Source organism: Peromyscus californicus, unplaced genomic scaffold (genome assembly GCF_007827085.1).
Source record: "Peromyscus californicus insignis strain IS unplaced genomic scaffold, ASM782708v3 Scaffold_21__1_contigs__length_65335640, whole genome shotgun sequence".
NCBI classification, from domain to species: Eukaryota; Metazoa; Chordata; class Mammalia; order Rodentia; family Cricetidae; genus Peromyscus; species Peromyscus californicus.
The window spans coordinates 33,159,915-33,175,363 of NW_026294514.1; the positions used below are offsets into that span (position 1 = coordinate 33,159,915).

General features: G+C 41.8%; 1 pseudogene; it reads left to right on the top strand.

Annotated features, from left to right (window-relative positions):
- The first annotated feature begins 11,015 nt into the window (after positions 1-11,015).
- LOC128117346 (cell death-inducing p53-target protein 1-like) lies at positions 11,016-11,715 on the top strand (annotated as a pseudogene).
- The last annotated feature ends 3,734 nt before the right edge of the window (positions 11,716-15,449 follow it).

A 15,449-nucleotide genomic window follows, 5' to 3' on the forward strand; every position in this document is an offset into this window, starting at 1 on the left:
CTGGGTAATTTGGGATATTAAAGTAATGAAATACTTATCTTTGGAGGGGCCTAAGAAGTTAGTAAAAATTTTGGAAAATAAAATAAAGAACCCTCTACAGACTTGATAGTTATAGTGTTTTTTAAATGAACAATTTAGCAATAAATATGAAGCATTTAAAGAAGTTTTACTAGGAATAGGGAGTTGGTTCAGTCAGTAAAGTGTATACTATGGAAGCATAAAGACACAATTGCACAACACACATGTATGTATAGCACATGTACACAAGTTCTTAACTGTAAAGTATTAAATTCCATCTAAAATTTTTGAATGCACTACAAATCAATAACAAGACCTTGGATATAATCTAAATGTTCAAACAATGATAATAAATAATCAAAATGTAGCTATACAACAAAACAGTATTCTGGACCTCAAAATGCTGAATGAAAAATGTAGTACCCAATGGTATATGGAGTGAAACCTAAACTTTGTAAAAAAGATTGAAAAGAAATATCCAAAAGGAAAATCATTCTTATCTCTGTGTGATATGATTTTGTTTGGTTTTTATGCATATATGTATGCCACCTGTCCTATTTACTTTTTCTTATAGTGAAATGACACTATTATCAGGACAATTTACAGAAGAAAAGATTTATTTGGGGCTTACAGTTTCAGAGGGTGAGAGTCCATGACCATCACGGTGGGGAGTAGGGCAGCAGGCAGACGAGCATGATGCTGCAACAGTAGCTGAGTGCTTACATCTTACTCTACAAACACTGGACATGCAGATTCTACTGATCTGTTATCTGTCTATCTATCTATCTATCTATCTATCTATCTATCTATCTATCTATCTATCTATCTAGTTTTATTCCCCAATAGTTATCACAAGGGTTTTTTGTTTTGTTTTGTTTTTTTGGTTTTTCGAGACAGGGTTTCTCTCTGTAGCTTTGCGCCTTTCCTGGAACTCGCTTTGGAGACCAGGCTGGCCTCGAACTCACAGAGATCAGCCTGCCTCTGCCTCCTGAGTGCTGGGATTAAAGGCGTGTGCCACCACCGCCCGGCAATCACAAGGGTTTTTAAATGGTCACGAAAATAAAACTGGTTAAACTCTGTATATTGTTGTATGGGCATCAGGATCTTATGATTGAGAGCTACTTATTTTTAAGCATGTAGATAACTTATAGTATAGATGTCCAGGTCACCTTCGGATACCCATAGAGCCAATCCTCTTATCTTCGTTACCCAGTGAGTCTCCTGCCCTCAGTCTCTAGCATAAGTTAGCACCGTGAGAAGGGAGTAGATGTTCAGCTCTTTCAGATCCAAAGGCAAAGTTTCAGTGGGCACTTCCTTGCTTTGGGATGTCTGGTTTTTCAGCGGAGAGAGAGGTTTGGAACCAAAACTGTCTTTCTTCCTACTTGCCTCAAATAAATTATGCTATAAAATTTCCTTTTACTGAACATAAATCATGCCTCACAAAATCCTGGGAATAAGTTTGACTAGAGGTTTCCTTACCTACCAGAACCTTCTAGGTGAATCACTAACAGAAGACAAGCAAGGTCAGAAGAGAACACAGGGCTTTTGACTGGATCATTACCACTCAGTCACATCAACTTCCACGCAGAGATATCCAATTGCCTTACCCTCGATGACACTGTAGGAAAAAGTCGCTTGCATGAAATTGTGTGTCTTCCTTTTCAAGCAGACACTTATCTTTCTGCCATAAAATATTTAAACAGCTCCTGAGAAATTCCACTTGCATGGTCATTGCTGAGGATTCACTGTGACCTTGAACTTGATATACAGCTATTGTCATACTGATTTCCCTGGTGACCAGAAGCATCTGCTGTTGCAGTGAGTCCAGACTCAGGACCACATTTGACGGTTTGCCATTCTGCTGTCATTTAGACATTTGAAGACTACACAGTGGCAAAGCGATCATGTGGAAAGGAAAATGGAAAGTTGATGGACATAATGCCCATGACCTGGGGATAAGTCAGCGGAAGAGATGCTTAAGGTTGGCCTGGGTCACTTCACATGAAAGAGATTAACTATCTCCCTGTGCAGCCAGATGTGAGATGGTCTTGGCTTGGGCAGCTTTTGGCACTTAAAGAGACTTCTTTGGACATAGGCACGGAAAGAACACTATTCGCTGATAGACAGCTGTGACCTGCAGTGAGTTTGTATAAAGAATAAGTGTTTCAGTCCCCACTCTGAGACTGACACACATGGAAAAAATATTGAAGGGATAAAACAGGAAAGTGAGGAGATCTGAGGCCATAACTTAAAATATAAGCATTGGAAAAAGCATGAGTCAAATGTCCTCAGAAACAAGGTGAATAAGATAAATTAATGGGAATGATGAGCTAGACAGCTACTGAGCTCCAACTACGCTTTACCATGAAGGAATGAAGTTCTATTATTTACAGTCCCATCTGTCCCCTTTTCGAATGAGGTCTCATGTAGCCCAGGCTGGCTTGGAATTCACCATATAGCTAAGAATGGCCTTGAGCTTCCAATTCTCCTACCTCCAAACACTGAGTGCTGTGATCACAGGTGTGTGCTACCACACACCACTATCCCTTGTTTATTGGGTTCTGGAAATTGAACGTAGGACCTTGTGTATGTTAGGCAAGCACTTTGCAAATTGAGCCACATCCTCAGCCCCTCAAAAACTGGGAATCCAAATTCTGCAAGATATCCACATTTTAAACAACAGGCAACTTATTCACCTTTTTACAGTGTACTGCAGAAAGCCTATAAAACAAGTTAATGGGGATGGATTAAGTTTCATGGCTTCCTATTGGAGACTTCCAGGAGGCAGGCAACTTCATTTTCCCTATGTGATACGTCGTGGACTAAATGTTTGTTCCTCTCCCATGGCCAAATTCATATGTTGAAATCCTATCTACCCTTCTGACCATATTAGAGGTTGAGACCTTTGGGAGATAAAGGACAAATATTTTCTATTAGCTGCATGTAGGAGGGTAGGGGACCCAGGCAGAGTGTGTGTGTGTGTGTGTGTGTGTGTGTGTGTGTGTGTGTGTGTGTGTGTGTGTTACCCATACCCAGAGACTCCCATTCCAACCTGATGCATATTAGCATTTCCTTAAATATTAAATTGATTTATATTGGTCTCTTACTTCTTAATACTTATGTATCATATGCAAAAGTATGAAGTGAAACTCCAGTGCTTCAAGAGACTTTAAGTTATAAGAAATAGCAGCAATCTTGGGAGTAATATCACTGTTTTATGCTTGTGCAGTACATTAATACAATACAAAGCATTTTAAATACACTGTTTTGTTTTATCTGGTGGACATCTCTTTCAGTTGGGTGCTATTTTGTGTCATGATTGAAAATGAATGAGCTTTACAGCCTGATATCTTTGGGTTGAAATTGCATGTGTGGTACTTCCTAGGTAGAAAGCTCTTATGAATTGAATGTCCCCCAAATATATATGTTGAAACCCTAGTTTCTGGTATAGCTGTATTATGTGGAAATAAATAGGGCCTTTAAGGAAGTCAATGAGACCATAAAGGTGATGCCCTGATCTTATAGGATTAATGCTCATGTTAGAAGTGGCTCCAGAGAGCGCATGCCTCCTTTATCTGTCTACAGAAAGAGGAAAGTCTACATGAGGACATAAAAAAAAGAGATCATCAGCAGAAACAAAAATTTCCATCACCTTAATTGTGGCTTTACAGCTTCCATACCTGTAAGAAATTCAGTGTCTTTAATGAGAGATGCTGTCTGTGGTATTTTCTTATTGAAAGATGATTAGTTTTTAATATAACTTTAATTACAATAGAATTACATCACTTCCCCTGCTTCCTCCATCTAATCTCCTCTAGTTACCCTCCCTTGAACCCCTTCCATGTCCCTTCCCACTCTGAAGTTGATAGCTTCTTTTTCTTTGATTAGTAGTGCTACAATCATGTAATTATATATGTTTTTAACAGAATGGCTTTGGATAGACATTTAGAGTTCCATGTGCTATAGTCATCATTTTTTTTGTGTGTTGAAATTTAACTCTAAGTTATTTTTAAAGACATGGTTATATCATTTAATAACTGAGACACATCTGTACCATGGTGATAACAGGAATGAAGTCATATTTTGTTCATTCACTTTATTCAGCGCTCTGCTGGGCAGTGAACTCTTCAAAGAGATCATCACTGTCTAAAATAGCTGTCCTTGTCATACCACGATTCTTCACCTTGGTTTATTTTTCTTCCTGATGAAAGGTCCATATGACAGAAAATTTATTTATTTACTCATTATGTCATTATGTACCTTTTCTAGTAGAACATAGACACTGTGATTGTGGGCTTGGTCGGTCTTGTCTTTAGTGGATCCACAAATGTGAGGAAAGTAGCTGCCCCACAATAAGTTTCAATGAATATTAGCTAACTAAATGGCTTCTGAGAAGATTAGTGGGATATACGTGCATAGATTCTTACACATTATCTCACATCAGGTCCTCAAATTGCAGTAGTCATGATGAAGGGAGGGCGTTTAACCTCAAAATTTATTCATGCATTTTTAAGCACCAATCATTGACTTAATTCCTTTTTTTTTTTTTTTTTTTTTTTGAGACAGGGTTTCTCTGTGTAGCTTTGCGCCTTTCCTGGAACTCACTCTGTAGCCCAGGCTGGCCTCGAACTCACAGAGATCCTCCTGCCTCTGCCTCCCAAGTGCTGGGATTAAAGGTGTGTGCCACCACTGCCCGGCAACTTAGTTCCTTTCTATTGAGAATTCCTGTAGCTTGATTTTTCCTGCCTGGCCCACGGTCAGGGCAAATCTCTCTCATCCGCCAGTCCCACAGCCATTCAGACCCAACCAAGTAAACATAGAGACTTATATTGGTTACAAACTGTATGGCCGTGGCAGGCTTCTTGCTAACTGTTCTTACAGCTTAAATTAATCCATTTCCATAAATCTATACCTTGCCACATGGCTCATGGCTTACCGGCATCTGTACATGCTGTTTCTCATCATGGCGGCTTGCAGTGTCTCTCTCACCCAGCTTCCTGTTCTCTCAATTCTCCTCTCTGTTAGTCCCGCCTATACTTCCTGCCTGGCCACTGACCAATCAGTGATTTATTCATTGACCAATCTGCAACACATTTGACATACAGACGATCCCACAGCATTTTCCCCTTTTTTTTTTTAAAAAGGAAGGTTTTAACCTTTACATATCTCCAAAGTCAGCTTGGTATATTTGGGCGTAGCTTCTCTTATTACTTTCTGCTGGAGGGGGGCGCTGTATCTTATGGGGACACAAAGAATATTTTAGGATTATGGAGCAGTCCATGAGGGTGTATCATCTGAGCCAGTTGCCTTGAAACGGTTTTGGATGTTGGATCATCTGGGCCATGGTGTCATCGGAGACCTTTCAGGGGGTCTTGGCTGGTCAAACCTGATGTATCTTAATCTGGAACAAACCCATAGCCTCTGGCTTTCTGTGGAAACAAAAGCAGAGCCTCCTTTTCAAAGCAACATATCCTTACATCCAAATTTTGAAGTCAAGGTACCTTTAAAATATACATTTTGGCATAACTCAACAGCTTTTGTAATCAAATGTTTTTTTTTAGTTATGAATATCAAAGAGAACATAATCCAGATTCTTTGTGTGGTAGCCATCTTTACGTGGCTTATTTTTTTATATTAGCTTGAGCCTATTGCTTTGAACTGCAGCCTTCTAAGCCTGAAAGGGTGTTGGCGCTGCTGGCTTTGCCCACTTCAGCTTCCCAACATGGCGGTGATACGTTTTCCACCAGCTCTGGGAGCCATCAACTCTCAGAAATAGTGGGTCTATGCTTCTATCAAAGCAGTGTGTAGCCCAGAAACCTCTTTTTTTTTTTTTTGTACTAGCAAAGGCTAAATCCATCATATAGCTTAATGTGCCATTTGCAGAGGCCTCATTTCTGTCATATTGTAGGTCGAGCATGCACGCCAGGAACCCGCCATAGTAGCTCAAACATGTAGGCTGCCGCTAGCTTGAAAGAGACAATTAGGAGCTGTTTTTAGCTCCATTTTAGAATCTTTTTATTCAGGTTTTAGGTGGAAACTCTTGCCCCACGTTGGGCACCATTTGTAGCTTGAGTTTTCCTGCCTGGCCCACGGTCAGGGCAAATCTCTCTCATCCGCCAGTCCCACAGCCATTCAGACCCAACCAAGTAAACATAGAGACTTATATTGGTTACAAACTGTATGGCCGTGGCAGGCTTCTTGCTAACTGTTCTTACAGCTTAAATTAATCCATTTCCATAAATCTATACCTTGCCACATGGCTCATGGCTTACCGGCATCTGTACATGCTGTTTCTCATCATGGCGGCTTGCAGTGTCTCTCTCACCCAGCTTCCTGTTCTCTCAATTCTCCTCTCTGTTAGTCCCGCCTATACTTCCTGCCTGGCCACTGACCAATCAGTGATTTATTCATTGACCAATCTGCAACACATTTGACATACAGACGATCCCACAGCAAATTCCTAAACAAAACACATGAGCATCAGCACAAGGACATAGACACAATCAGAAGTTGGGTAAGGTCTAGATCATTTGAAGGCAGCAGATCTTCTGGAAACCTAATCATGTCTTTCTGTTACTAGCCGCTGGGATGGAATCCAGAAGTCCCATCATCTTTTCAGAAGCAGCCAACCATGTAGCTTAGAGGATTGGAGAAAAGAGAAGCAAAGCAATACCAATTTAAGCCATGACATTTTGGGGTAGTTCATCATGCTGCAGAAGGTAACTAACAGTTACAACAGGTCAGAAATCAAGAGAGGAAGCTTCTCTGGGCTGAAGAAGGACATAACCTGTGTGTTCAGCAGGATGAATGTCTTCAAGGGCTCATATATATATATAGATGCCTCTTGATGTGTTCATGGTCAGAACCCTTAAGAGAAAATCCTAAAAGCTTCAGGTGAAGAAGGAATCCCAAGATTCTGGATGCTTGTAGGAAAAGAAATGATCCTCCAAGCCCTGGGATAAAGTAATTTTGAATTTTGAATTCTTGATCCAGCCCAACACTCATTTGTGTATGAGAAAGTGATGAAAAAAAAAAGAGATTTTTCAGACCTGCTAAGACTCTGAAAGATTATCATTTACATGTGTCACGAGAAAGACTGAGTTAAGGATATGTTGCAACAATTGAAAAACTGAATCAGGATAGAATAAAATCTGAGTTGTAAGAATCAACAGGTAAATAAACCAGTGAGATGCTGAACTGTTGTATTAATCTTTGGTGTTCAATATAAAAAAGTAATAGCAACTTAATTATGACATTAAATATTCTAGGATGATGAAGTGCTAAGAGTCTTTTCACGTTTTGGGAAAATGCAGATATGACTCATTCCATACATTTACAGAAAGATACAGATGCAGATAAATCTGATAAACATGTGAAGGTCAGCACTGGAAAAACAGAACAAGATTCATGTATTCTAAACTATAGAAATAAAATTTACACCATCATAAGTTAAATGCTGGTAATTAGAAAAGAAAAGATACCCCCAGGAAAGTAGGTCTAATCATGTCTTTATTACCTTAGTTATGGACTCTTTTCACAGTACTGCTTAAAATGGGGCATTGTTGGGGGGTGAGCAGTTCAATCTAGCTAAACGTTGGTTACAGTGGAAAGGCTTAAAATGGGAGAAAGTTTTTGGGGCCTCAATCTTAGACAAAGAACTCCAGACAACTGGTGATTACTGAAAGCGGGAGAAATGGTCTTCCTAGGGATGAAACCCCCTCGGCGGGCTATCCAATACCAACCGGTCATCCCTGAGATCATATACACACAGGTAATAGATTGAGAGGTTGTATTTGTGTATTCAGAAGTGTGTGTGTGTGTGTGTGTGTGTGTGTGTGTGTGTGTGTGTGTGAAAAAGAGGCCATGAATTTGAAAGGAGAAAGGGGGATGCATAGAAAGGATTGGAGGGAAGAAAGGAGAGGGGGAAATGATGTAATTACATTGTCATTTTTAAAAACTTGAAAAAATTATTAAAAAAACCAAGTGACATAGACAACCTAACCACAGGAGTAAGGACAGTGATGTTCCAGTTCTTGTAGCCCAGCACAGTTGAATGAACACAAATGCTTTCTCTGCACTGTCCTCAAAGCTACTCTAAAGAGAAGGACACATGGTTCTAGAAAGACCATGAAGAGAAAAGGGTGACAAAACTTTGAAGCTAAAAATCAGGTTAAAATTGATTCCCAGAACCCACATGGTAGCTCACAACCATTTATAACTCTAGTCCCAGAGGACCTTACTTCCTATTCTGACCTCTGAGGGCACCAGGCATGCATGTAGTACACAGACATACATGTAGACAGCACCCCCATACCAATACAATAATAGATAATTAAATTAATAAATAAATTAATTTATTAACAAATTAATTAAATGACAACCGACCTGGCAGTTTATAGGAAAGCTCACATGGAAGCTGAGATCAAAACTCTAGATGGAGTCCTTGAAACCGTTCCTTCAACAGCAGGACCTGTGACTTAGGAAGCATCCAATGGCTATGGACATGCAGATATGGCATGATCCAGTGTATGGTATGTACATCTGTGTGGGGTCACCCAGGAATGAATCCCCCCAACGGAGAGGCTTGTGCTGCTTCTGTACCAATCTCTTTCTCTGTCTCCGACTGTCTCTGTCCTTCTCTCCCACACACATACATACAATTGTACAAATGCTGAATTTAACATGAGTTCATAATACCTCACTGTGACTTTGCCTAGGTAAGAAATAATAAAAAGAAAACTAGGGAAGTCTATTGTGAAAGGCAAGAGATGAAACCAGAATAAAAATACCTGAAATGAGCATAAACAATAAAGGGAAAAGAAGGCAAATATTTTTAATGAACATGCCTGAAAGAATATGTGAAGAATAGTATTAGTAAACTATATAGTTTATTAAAATAATAAAGATAATAAAGAAATGAGAAGTTAAAGCTTGACAATAAAACAGCAGAGACCTGTAGCTCTTAGTCTCTCAAGACAGTTAATTACCAAGAGTAGAGATTTCCGTTCCCACTGCAAAGAAGTTGACCCTATTGGAATTACAAAGCACCCATGTCCCTAAGAGGAAATAAAATTATTAAAAAGTATTGACAAAGTTCTGGGATTGACATAACAATCTTCAAATGGAAATCTATACCTCAAATGAATATATTTAAATGTATTTACTGATCTTATTTAATTTTCCTCCTTGGTTCACAGACAAACTGTTCCAAGCTGTCCCTGAGTGTAACAAGTGTAACTATGTGGTGGAGTTCAACTGATAGGATGTGCACAGTTGTCGTTATGCCCTGTCTTTGTTAGAGTTCCTATTGCTGTGAAGAGACACCATGACCATGGCAATGGGGTGGCTTACAGTTCAGAGGTTCAGTCCATTATCATGGTGGGACACGGCGGCCTGCTGGCAGACATGGTGTTGGAGAAAGAGCTCAGAGTTCTACTTCTTGATCTGCAGACAACAGGAATCGAACTGAGACACTGGGTGTGGTTTGAGAACATGCAAGACCTCAAAGCCCACCTCCACAGTGACACACTTCCTCTAACAAGGCCATACCCACTCCAACAAAGCCACACCTCCTAATAGTGTCACTTCCTATGAGCTTATGGGGGCCAATTACATTCAGCCTACCACAACCGTCAAACAGATAAGATCATAAAAATTTAGATGGTGATTAACATTAGGAAGAAACTACTGAGAGAATGTTCTTTGGAGATGATAGTCAGGGTCAGCCTTTCTGAAATATTACAACCCTCAGGAAGCTCAGCCAGATTGTCAAAGGCCTTGCAAACCTCCCAAAGGTGATTGTCTTAAACGCTTTTATTTATTTGTTTGTATTTATTCATTTTGAAGGTTTAAAAATGTGTTTGGGGCTATAAAGTAGAGAGTGGATTAGAGTAGACGATAAGTAGCTGGTAAGAAATCTGAGGGAAAGGGAGGATTTAGGATAGTTTTTGCGGTTCATGAAATGTAGAGTCAAGAAGGGAATTTCTGCTAGAGGTAATATTTTAGTGGTTTTCAACACCAAACTTAGCAGCGATCTCTTTATGCTCTCTTTGCAAGGATCCTGTTTGCCGGACAACTTCACTGCTTGTATTAGGAAAACAGACTTTCTTTTCAAGAAGTATTAACCATGGCTGATTATTTTAAGTGCTGAGACACCCTTAGATTTATCTGAGGATGAACTGTCTAATTGCGATTTCTGATCGAATCTCTGTTGTGGCACAGAGCTCTTATCCCAAATAGAAGAGATGAACTATTACACTTGGTTCTTTCATTGGTTTCTACAAGAGACTGTTCGAAATGAACTGCAATTTTGTCTGCTGCTTTGTATTAGAACAAAGAAAGTTGTTCGTTCCCTAGGCTACTAGGGTGTGTTGAACAAAGCAAAAGGGAGCAGCAGTTTTCTCTGAATTTATTTAAAAAAAATAAAGAGCAGATACTCTGCTGGTAGGAAAGGCAATAAGAATGCCCGCCCATTCAGTTCTTGAAAGGGATGGCTAGTGTGCTTACAAACAGGCCCTGCATCTGCTTCTTCTGAAAGCATGAATAACACAAATGGTGGAAGCATTTGACGCCAGAGCCCAAGCTGATGCTGTCGCTGAGATGAGGTGGTCACACAGTCTGTCTGGGCTAGAAGTCCTTGGACAGTTTCTAGTCTCGTAGTAAGCTTGTGTGAGAAACAACCAGATATGGCAGTGGCTTCACAGGGCAGTGGGGTCATCTGGCCTTGGGGCTCTTATACACACTGACGAGTTGGGCAGGGTTCTCATTTTGAAATATCCAGGAATTGGGGGGCGGGGCGGTGTGCGCTCCGAGTCCACCGATAGAGGGGCTCCTCGGAGCACCCGGACGGACCTGCGCGGGTCTCTGTGTTCTTCCGTCCTTGGGTTCCTGGATTCCGAGCCTCCTGGATCCCTATCTCAGCCAGTAGCTGAATTACTTCAGCTGCTTTCATTCTCTGTGCACCAGGAATCTGAGGTCCAGGAGTACCAGCAGCAAAGATGCCTAACGAGCCACGCCCTCCTTATCCTGGAGGCCCTATAGCCCCACTACTAGAGGAAAAAGTAGAGCCCCACCTACTCCAGGCGGCACACCTCCCAGTGGTGATGCGGCCGCCACCAGGCATGCCACTGCCCTCTGCTGACATTGCTCCCCCACCTTATGAGCCACCGGGTCATCCGATGCCTCAGCCTGGCTTTGTACCCCCTCACATGAATGCAGATGGAGCCTACATGCCTGCAGGTTTCTACCCTCCTCCAGGCCCTCACCCACCCTATGGGCTATTATCCACCAGGACCCTACCCACCAGGGCCCTATCCTGGCCCTGGGGGCCACACGGCCACAGTCTTGGTCCCATCAGGGGCAGCCACCACGGTGGCAGTGCTCCAGGGCGAGATCTTTGAAGGTGCACCCGTGCAAACAGTGTGCCCCCACTGCCAGCAGGCAATCACCACCAAGATCTTCTGTGAGACTGGCCTGTTGAACTTCGTACTGGGTTTCTTCTGCTGCTTCATGGGGTGTGATCTGGGCTGCTGCTTGATCCCTTGCCTCATCAATGACTTCAAGGATGTGACACACCTGTGTCCCAGCTGCAAAGCCTACATCTACACATACAAGCGCTTGTGCTAACGGAGCTAGACTTGGACTCCCCCATCTAACAGTCTGGCCCCATGTGCTTTTCTTCCCGTGCTCAGTGGTTACTACCCCTCAGCCCTGACGTAGGGTTGGAAGTTCTACCACTGTCCTCTGGAAATCTTGTCCTCACCTTGCCCTTTCCTGAGCATCCAATTCTTCCAGCAAAAATTCCATTGGATTTAAGGCCAAGAGCCAGTGGGTGGCATGGGAGTGGCACTGATCTTTAGTGTTGCATGGGCATTTGTAATCCAGAAGATAAGCTGGAGAGGGTCTCTTACTGGGGTCCTCATTCCTCCTTTCTGCATAAGGTCCAGGCCTGGTCCTTACTCTTCCTGGGACCAAAAGCACCCAGAGCATTAATAGGTCCCAGACTGGGGCCTACAGTGAGGGTTGTGCCTGGAACCACAGTTGCTTCTGACCTGCTGGAATGAGGTCAGGGCATCACCTAGAGTTAAGTGGACCCAAGCAAGACAGGGACTTAAGGCCTGGGTTTATGTGGAGTATGTTGTCTGGGGTGCCAAGGGTGGAGTAAGAAAGAAATAATGACTGTCAACTCTGGGCCTCAGAACTCTCAGGTATGGAAACTCAGGACTTACACCACTGTCCAGGAGCTACAAGAGCTCCCTAGTATAAGGCAAAAACAACACTGGGCTAGTTAAAGCCCTGGTAGCTAAGAAGAACTTGCCCTTGTTCTCACCTAGCTTACTTTGAGTCAGTCAACGTGCAGCTCTCCTTTCCGGCCACACCTCTGTGAACCCCTACATCTTTTGTGAACCCCTCCATCTTCTGGGGCCAGAAAGAATGAATGCCCATGAGCCTGTCCTGTTTACTTTTACGTCTGTGTTGTGTTTGGGTGCAACTTCTGCCTGGTGGCTTACTGACAGATAGCCGATCAGAAGAGCCTCCTTGTCGGTTCATTGGTCTCTGGAGTAAGTGCCAGTCTTTTGAACCGTAGTTGACTTGCTTCCCTATTGGGGCACTTAGGTAGGGACAATTGTGGCAATGGGCTGGGGATCAGGAAGGAGTCACAAGTGGTGGGGGTGTCCTAGGGACATGAGTCTTGCCCAGGGTGTAAACCCAAACTTGTCTATTTCCTGAATGGTCTGTGAATATGCCCACATGGATGCTGTGTCCTGTTGCTGTCCCTCTCCTGGTCTCACACTACCAACTGCATGGCCTCCTATCACTGTGAACTGTGGCCTGGTGCCAGTTTGTAGTTTCATTAAATGGGCTCTTTCACTCCCCTGCCCTGGGCCTCTGCTGTCTTGCCTGGTTTCCTTCTTTTCTGAGGGACAGGGTGGGACTACATACAGGTAGTCTACTGGCAGGCAAGAGATTGGGCCTGGGAAACAACACATGTTTAAGAACCCAATTATACCAAACCAGAATTAGATACAGACTTGCCCTAGGGGGACCCAGCTGTTCTGGGCCAGGGAGGTTTTGGTTTCAGCATAGGTTTCCACCATTTACATAATTAGGTGTTCAGGCTGCAGAGCCTGAGAACTGGAGCCCTGTTCTAGCTTAGCGACCTTCTAACCTGAAGGTGTTGCTCTTTGGTCCTTAAACAAGACAGCACTACTGGACTGAGACCTCATAGTCTGAAGATAAACACCGAAGTCTGGCATTCAGGCTCTGAACCAGGTTGGCCTTGGGAAAACGGACCATCTCAGCTGTGAAGGTGGTGAGCTCCCCTTTCAAGAGTTTCCCTGCTGTTTTACCATTTTTTTTTCACACAAGACTTTTACAGGAATAGAGTCCTACTAATAAAAATATTTAACTTAAAAAAAAGCGCAATATCCAGGATTAAAAATCAGGGAAAAGAGTTGGTTTTTGGTTCACTTCTGGTTTACTTTTAATTAATTTTGTTCTAGTTTTGGTTCAGTGGGCTTTTCTATGAAATTTTGGTAATGACTATGGAGATGTAGAAGCTAAAGTTAACTGGATATACAGACTTTCACTGTCTTTGTGATGTACTAAAGTGCCTCCCATAAATTAACAGTTTATTCTTGTTTGTATTCAATTCAAATGCTTAGTCTCTGGACATGTTTATAAATTAAGCAAATGGCCATGGGTTTGTATAGATAACTATTCATCTGCTCAACCAAGGTTCAGGTCAACTCCAGATTTAAGGAGAAAAACACATCATTATTGTCTAGAGTCTTGGTCATTAACTGTGTGACTTTGTGGCATGTTGGCTTGCCTCTACTGGATGTGCCTCCCATCAGTCTGGAAGCCCTGGCAAGGCCTTTCTCTCTATTCTCAGTCTGTGTGTGTGCAGCTGCTGGAGTGTTCTGAGGGCAGGGAAAGGATAAGACTCACATTTCTAACTTATTTGATACTACTTATTTTCACAAACAAGGACAGAAAGTCCTTGAGCCCGCTGACTTGTCCAGCCCTTGGGAGGGGAGACAAAAGGAGGTGTGGTGGGCTTAGTGAATTCTGGATGTTATGTCTACTACATTCCTGGTGGGTTCTTGGAAGCTAAGAACTTGCTCTAGAGTAAGAATTAATATGCAGGTTCTGTTTACAAACATAAGACATGGATTCAGGGGCCTTATTTCTCATCAAGGGATCAATGTCCAGAAGAGATGTTGTGTTCTAGTGAATGTATTGATCTTATCATAAAGCAAATGAGATACCATAAACTCCGAGGATAGGACACTCAGGTCTTCCTGAAGTTTTTAACCTATGAAATTGATGACACAGTACAATAATTTAGAAAAATATTTAATAATTTTTTCCTTAGAAAAATCATTGGTAAATAAGACAAGTGGAGTCTTTCCTGATGAGATATTTTGGACATCATTAGAGAAATTTTTACTTGTATTTATCTCAGATAAAAAATGACTCTTTCCTCTGAGTGCAATGTTGATTCTCATACATCCAGGCTTTCCTTATTTTCAGCAGAAACATAGAATCAGGATTAAATGTCATAGTTTGTCATCTTGCTGTATTTTCAGACGTTGAGAGTGGTTGGATACAATGTGGACAAATGAGTAGTAATGATTCTTAATGACTGAACCACGCTCCTGTTTTCCCCAGCATTCCCTGATGAAATGCAGTTTTGCCAATAAGTCTTTGCACAGGATTCTCTGGCTTTTTGTTTTGAAGCAAAAGTAAAATAGAAGCCATGGGTCTAAGTAGTTGTCGAATATGCCTTCCTCAACGCGCTCTCAGAAACACATAAAATTAATGGCTATCCACGAAGGTGTTATAGAGTAAAATCTAATTAAAGACTATTAGGAATACTTGTCGCTTGTTTTCCTGTTTTCTTTCTCTGTTCCGTATTGTCATGGGGTGCTGGTGTAATCTGTGGAGTTATTTTTTCTCTTCTTTTGGTCCAGGATCTAACAACATCATTAAGAAGAGAAGCAAAAGACAGGAGACATCTATTTATGTGTGTGGAGACTGCTGGCCTTGGTGTTGATGAAGCTGTGAGACAAACAGGGCTCTCCTACGTTCTTGTTTGGAACGTGAAATGAAACAATCAATTTGGAAAAAGGTCTGACTGTTTTTGTAAAACTAAGATGGATGTATAATTTGTCACTTGACCCAGGGATTTTACTTCTAGGTCCTGACATAAAGGAAGGAAAAGACTATAGCCAATGTTTATTGCAGTTTTATCTATAACAACTCTGAGCTGGAAACAAGTTGTGTGATTATCAACGAGATAAAGTACAATATGTTCTTGCGGTGGACTAGTACAGCACCAAGCAAACAACACACACACACACACACACACACACACACACACACACACACACACACACACAAAGAAAATAAAACAAAACAAAACGAAC